Here is a 7,500-nt window from a genome sequence, read left to right on the forward strand (position 1 = left end):
TAAATGTAGTTTAAACCTTCAGCCCTATAGAGTTATGTGATGGACAAGTCAGGTATACAGGTAAATGGGTTTTTATACACCATATGAGAAAGCATCTTGACTTTTCGGGAAACTTTTAGTATGAGTAAAATCGGGAATTATATTTGTAACGGTAGATTCTAAAGAGAAAAAAAAAAGAAAAAAAAAATAATTTGAATCAAGGTGGAGTATGCTCAATTTATTTTCTAATTATATACCTTGAATTATAGCTAAAACATCACTGAGAAAAAATTGTGGGTGGTTTTGCCATTTTCACATTATAAAGTTTCCTCAATGTTTGAAATTTGTGTTTTAGTATAAATTAGAACCCATTTTCAGCAAAGTTCAACAACAGGCCATTTGAATTGAATGTATTGGATAGTGGTTCACCCCCGACTGGCTGTAGCCTTGACTTGACTATGGAGTATCATACCCCTATTAAACAACTGGGTGATATTTGATTAATATGTCAGAGTAAATGGAAACATATTATTTTCTTATATTTCTTTCAAGAACTTCTACTCAGTGTATAAAAAATGACAAAGGGAATTTTTTTTTCTTTTCTTCTACTACTATAGCCTTCACCTCATATTTCATGGAAACGTAATGCTATTGATGACTTTACTTGCAAGATAAGTTAAAACACTATGATAAAGTGTTATGGTATTTAATGGTAATTTTATGAAAAATGGAGAGCCAGAAAGTAGACATGTTTATATATAAGAAAATAACATGGTTGTGCCAGCCGACACTGTTGGCTATTTACCAACTATAAATGTCCAGCAACAGTTCAAGACATTCGTATGAATATATGTCCATTAAAGATTCATTACATCTTTATTCTCTTACACTTGTTCTTGGTCAAGCACAGTTTTCCAGACAACATGAATAGCATGGAGACACCAAGAATGGTATGGGAAAGTTATCCCCAAAAGGGTAATTTTCACAAAATATCTGGAGATACATCAATTTGCGACCATGCAGTTGAGTCTAGTGCCATTGCAGCAGGGTCAGTTGAAAAAAATCCTTGAAGAAAAGCATTACACCAGGCATGTTTGGTTTTATAACTGATGTATGAAGTACGGAATACATTAGCATACAAAGAGAATGAGGACTGACTCTCTGTCAACAGACCTGAAGATATCCCAAGATCCATGATATTCTACCTCTCTTTCATGCCTACTGCAGTTCACCATAAACAAGTCAATCCATGTAGATGGATTGCTGTAGACCTAACAAAAACAGAAAACAGTCTACAAAGATACACAAGTCCATGGGCCAGCTGGCTGACTGGTACTAAAACCCACTTTAATCAGATATTCAGTATGGTATCCCATTTCTAAAAATGCTTGCCGGGCATTCTAACAATGTAACTTTTTTTGGGGTAGAGGGATTCTAAGTTTTTGCATGGTGTCGTCTTATAAAAATCACTAAATTTGTATTTTGTGGCAAAGGTAAAGTTAGTATTTAATCAAGTTATGATTCTGTCTTTGCACACACTTGACTAAAAAGTATGGCTTCGGATAAGGACTATGATCCATACACTGAACCTCCAGAAAAGCGATAAAAAACAGATACTGCACTCTTTAATCTGTGTAACAAATATGTACCACGGAAAACCTCGACTAAACCCAAGAGCATTGAGTCATGGAGGACTCTTATTAATATTGCTAGGATAAGAAGATTTGGAATAATACTTGAAATTGACTCACATTGACAAGTTCCAAACATATATTATGAAACATCATACTCTAACGACTTCACGCACAAGAAATCTTTGCATTAGCTAGAAGCTGAATGTGTTGATCTCAGACAGTCAACTAACATCAAAGAACATTCCGAGAGACTGGGACCAGTAAGTGCACATTTGTTTGGTAAAAAGCATATTTCGTGACAAAGACTCCAAATATCTTAGAAGAGGCCATTTGCATTTTGTGGCACATGTAAAGTTAGTATTTAATCAAGTTGTGTTTCTGTCTTTGCAGGCATCTGACTATGAAGTATGGCTTCTGATGAGGACTATGGTCCATACCTTGGACCTCCAGAAAAGCAAAAAAAGACAGATACTGCACTCTGTATACTGTGTAACAAATATGTACCACGGGAAAACCTGACTAAACCCAAGAGCATTGAGTCATGGAGGACACTTGTTAATACTCCTAAGATAAAAAGATTTAGACCAATACTTGAAATTGATTCACAATGTGAAGTTCTAAACACATACTATGAAACCACATACTGTAAATACTTCACACACAAGAAATCTTTGCATTAGCTAAAAGGCGAATGTGTTGATCTCGGACATTAAACTTCTTAATATCAAAGAAAATCCCGAGAGACTGGGACCAGTAAGTGCACACTTATTCTGCAAAAAGCATATTTTGTGACGAAGACTCCAAATATCTTAGATGAGACCATTGTCGTGAAAACCTAACTCAGGCAGTTGAGGTCTGTCCCGGCAAAGTAATTCGGGAGTCTACCTGTAAATACTTGACTCAAAAACGGTCTGAAAGCCAGAAGAAGACTGATGAACGAATCCTGACCATCACATCACATGAATTGGTAGCTGCTGAAGCACACCCCAACAGATCATGCTCTCTAGAATACACGAGACAGAGACTAGAACAACTTCCCATCAGTGAGGACCATGAAAACAATAAAGAAAAAGCATACACTCTGTCTGAGTCAAATGCTTACCAACAGCTCTCTGACTACATCAGACAAGAATTGATCGCCAAACACAAAATAGTATACATGACAAACTAAACAGAGAAGCTTGTGTCATGTATACACACTGGCAGTGTAACTGATATCAAGGTACATACTAAAAAGCACATATGACGCACACTTGAAACAGGACTTGGATTATGCATAAAGATCATCTATGTAAATAACAACAGACTCCTGAACATTCCAGACAATCAATTATGAGGAACTTGCTAGAGAAAACATAACACTGAGAGAAAAACTTTGCCTATATTCATCTCATAATCAAAGTATGGAACATGCCATAAACAAATCTGCTGTAATTCTTGGTAATGTCGTTAAGGAAGAGCAACATGAGTAACCATGGCCCCCTCACCTAGATGAGCTTGATGAACAATATGTCAGCACACCAGATCTGTTGCAGATGTTTTTGACCATTCTTCTGTCTGAGGTGACTACAACTCGGACACTAAAGCTAGTATGGTCATTTTCCCAAGATCTTATGTATGGAGTTATAATAGGGCAGCTGAAGGCATTAAAGCACATTTTACATCCATGGGCTATGAAGACCCTTACAGGAAATGTTGAAATCATAAAGATTCGGAACTGTTTGGCTCATGGAGTATCATACTCAACACTGGAAGAAGTAGACACAGTACTCTGTCTTCAGAAATGAAATCAGCAATCTGGATTGAACGTTTTGTTACCGACGCAAACACATGTTGGTGTTCCAACAGTGCTAGCATATGACAACATAGATAGACAAGTGGAAACTCTCAGTGGAGCGGAACATCCCATTGAGTGAATGGAATCATCGTTCCGCCACGGGTATCGAGCTCATGGACAGGCTTTAACATTCTGACAACTGTCAACGTGGACATAGAGCCCGACACAGTTGGGTACTTACCAACAATCAATTCCCCAGCAACTTACATGTCAACTGTGCACCAAATACTTAAACAGACAAACAAATAGACTACACTTAATCTTCCAGAGGTCTTCTACGTTTTTCATCAAGCTTTGTACTCGCGAGCGGTGCAGATATTGCGAATGGGAACCTTTCACACAATATGCAATCTCCTGTCCATTCTGGGTAATCTGTTTGGAGAAGCTGAACTTCGAAATCTAGCAGTCGAAGCTGAAGTCATTGCAGAAGGGTCAAACAACAGTACAACTGTGGTGGTCGACTTCACAAGATCATTTATGAAGCATTGATGTGTCTAATGTGGAAAGGTTTCCAAGAGTGGAGAGAAGTAAATCACACAAACGACTTGCCAGCGCTTTGATGCCTGATAAACCCTGCTACTGAAGTACATGCCCAAACCAGCTACCAAACTTTGTCCGCACTCCTGGACGACACATCCACAAAGCAAATCATTGTCCTTTTTGCAGATTATCAAGATGAACTGTTAAACACTTGGGGATTACTATCATCATTCTGGATGTCCTACCTGGATCTTGTGGAAATTCTACTGGCAACTGGGTGCTGCACCTTCATGGCATATGCAGCATAATTCCTTAGTGTTTTTCTTACGACAATCAAAATTATGCCCGTTACCCATCGATATACCTTGCTCAAATGACAAAACTCAAGGAACATCTTCCTGTGAGTTACCAACACTTCTTAGAAGGCAGATTCTCCATTCAGCTGAGTGAGAACAACATTTGGACATATCCCAGTTTACCAAACAGTGTAAGAGATTGTCAATAATAACAAGCAGACACCTGGTGGGACAAGAGCTCTTAGCTTGAAGCCAAAGCAGCATCAAAGTACTGTACTACCTCACTGCAGAACATCGAAGCTCATGCATACGACAATTGTGTGCTTTGGTTGAACTCAAAGATCGTGGTCTTAAAAATTCAGACCTATTAGCATCTCACATTCAGAAATTTCAAACCCAGGTGGAACATGGGGCTTCAGCTTCAAACCAGGAACAGGGCATGCTATTATATAGCAGCAGAACATCAAGCAACAGCACTGTAACAACTACGTGAACTGATCACTCCCCAGTGTACTGGATTCACCAATCCACATCTTACACAGTCACACATCAAGAGAGATCAGTATGATATTGCTCTTTTTATTAATTTCCTTGAAAATAGTGGAACAAACCCATTGCAAGCATGCTTAACAGACCTTTTTCACCTCTCCACTGGCATTATCATCCCTTCTCGTGTAAGGAGCCTATAAAATTTCCCAAAATGACAACTACAGACAGATGAAGGTTTCTATAATGGGATAAAACAAAGACAAAATGGATCAGTGAAGGTGAAACTCTTAAGTCATCAGGAAGTAAAACAAGTAGATAGTTTTGAGACAGAAAGGTGTTTCGCAATATGATGTTCATTGCTTAGACATGTGTCAGGTTTTTAGCCATCCACTCGGCCCTTTAATTTTGCATTGGCTAATGTTGATTGGTCTATCGAACTGATGTACTCTTTGATGTGTACATCATCATCAACTCCTATGCCTATTGACGCAAAGGGCCTCGGTTACATTTCGCCAGTTGTCTCTATCTTGAGTTTTAAAATCAATACATCTCCATTCATGATATCATACTTCACTCTTCATAGTCCTCAGCCATGTAGGCCTGGATTTTCCAACTCTTCTAGTGCTTCAGGAGCACAGTTAAAAGTTTGGTGAACTTATCTATGCTGGGGAGAGCGAAAAGCATGCCAAAACCATCTCCATCTACCCCTCACCATGATCTCATTCACATATTGCACTAGAGTAATCTCACTTATAGTTTCATTTCTAACCCTGTCCTTCCATTTAACTCCCAATAATCTTCTGTAGGCTTTGTTCTCAATTCTACAAAATCTGTTGGATAGTGTTTCATTGTCATAACACGACTCATGTCCATACAGAAACACCGGTTTCCCTAAACTGATATATAGCCAGATTTTTATATGTAATTTCAGGCGATTTGACTTTCAAATTTTACTTAACCTAGCCACTGTCTGATTGCTTTTTTTTCAATCTTTCATTAAACTCCAATTCTAAAGTCCCTGTATTAGCAATCATAGGGTCATATCTAAATTATTCCACCTCATTAATCCTTTCTCCTATGCGTTGATATTTCATCTTCCATTGCATAATCCATTTTTATCATCGCTGTCTTTCTTCTATTCATCGTAAGCCCAACCTCATATGATATTTCATGCATTCTGGTAAGCAATCTATGCAAGTACTATGGCATTTTGCTAATAAGGACCAAGTCATCAGCATGCTCTGGTCAGCTAATTTCCTGTTACCATTCCAGTGCAATCCTTCTCCGCCAATTGTTCTGTGGATTACAAAATCCATGAGGAGGATAAACAACATAGGTGACAGCACATTCCCTCGGAGTAATCCACTGTTCACTATAAATTCATTTGATAGGACTCCGTTAACATTAACTTTGCACTTGCTATACTCATGATCAGACTTAATCAAATTTACATATTTAAGAAGAACGCCATAATAATCCAGGGCTCTCCAAAAACTGGCCAATGTACACTATCAAAGGCTTTTTCCCTAGTCCACAAATGCCATCAGAAGTGGATTTTTATGTCCATGTCTTCAAATGAAAATGTGGTCAGTACAGCTTCTTCTCTTTCAAAATCCTGCTTGTTCATCTCTCAGCTTTTCATCAATCTTTCTCTCTAGTCTCTTTAGAATTAGCATACTATATTTATATGACAACTGACGTAAGGGTGATGCCTCTAATTATTGCAATCAGTCAGATCTCCTTTTTCATACCATTCTTACCAACACTGCTAGCTCCTATTCATCTAGTTTTGCTTCTTCATACCACACCCTACAAAATAAACTTTTAAGTATTCTGGTTGTCACTTCATTTTCGGTCAAAAACATTTCGGCAGTTATTCCATCATATCCAGGGTTTTTCTATCTCTAGAGCTTTTAATAATAGCTTCGATTTCAAACACACTGAATTCATTCATGGACACAATAAGGTCTTCCTCACCTTCAGGTATATCAATCATATCAGTCCCTTCATATTTGCTATTCATGACCTCACTAAAGTGTTCCATCCAACGATGCCTTTCTTCATCTTTTGTTATCACAGATTCATCTGTATTTTTGATGGGTACATGCTTCGTTTTTGCCCCATTAGAGATTTCAATTAAAATTCTATGAGCAATTCTTACGCCATAGCCACTCCCTGAATTCATAGCTTTCTCAGCTTATGTGTACAAAGAAAACTTATTTAAATCAGCTGAATATCTTAATTGTTGATCACTTGAAGGTATAATTTTTAGCCATATAAAACCTTAACACATGATCAAAAACTGAAGTTCATTATTGGTCCTGTTCTAAAAGCAAGACTGATCTGAAACATTTTCTGGCTGATAGTTGGAAGGCTAAGAAATGAAAAAATGCCCTTGGAAACCAAATTATGTTTGCTACCTGTGGATAACATTGCATAAGACTTACTCCTAGTAGTTTCAAAGGAGTTAGTATTCTCCTGACAAACCAATAAGAAGCAGACACAATCCTTCTGCTATATGCTAGCATGCTAAAGAGCAATACTTAACTTTAATCTGTGCGACAGATAACACTGATGTTTTTGTTATTTTCCTATTTCTAAGCAGTGACAAGAATTAAATTGTTTATCAAGGAATGTGCAAAAAACTCACAACAAGATGATTGATATTGCAAACTTGCATCTTTATTAAGAAGGGAAGAGTGCTCTGCTCTGTCAGGGCAACATGTATGGACAGGATGGGACACATAGCATAGCCAAATATAAAGAAACAGTTGCATCTCATTGC

The 7,500-nt window shown here is 37.7% G+C and overlaps 1 pseudogene; it reads right to left on the bottom strand.

Moving 5' to 3' along the window:
- LOC137659162 (lachesin-like) overlaps positions 1-7,500 on the bottom strand; it is a 103,051-nt pseudogene that overhangs the window by 17,934 nt on the left and 77,617 nt on the right.

This window comes from Palaemon carinicauda, chromosome 19 (assembly GCF_036898095.1).
Source record: "Palaemon carinicauda isolate YSFRI2023 chromosome 19, ASM3689809v2, whole genome shotgun sequence".
NCBI lineage: Eukaryota > Metazoa > Arthropoda > Malacostraca > Decapoda > Palaemonidae > Palaemon > Palaemon carinicauda.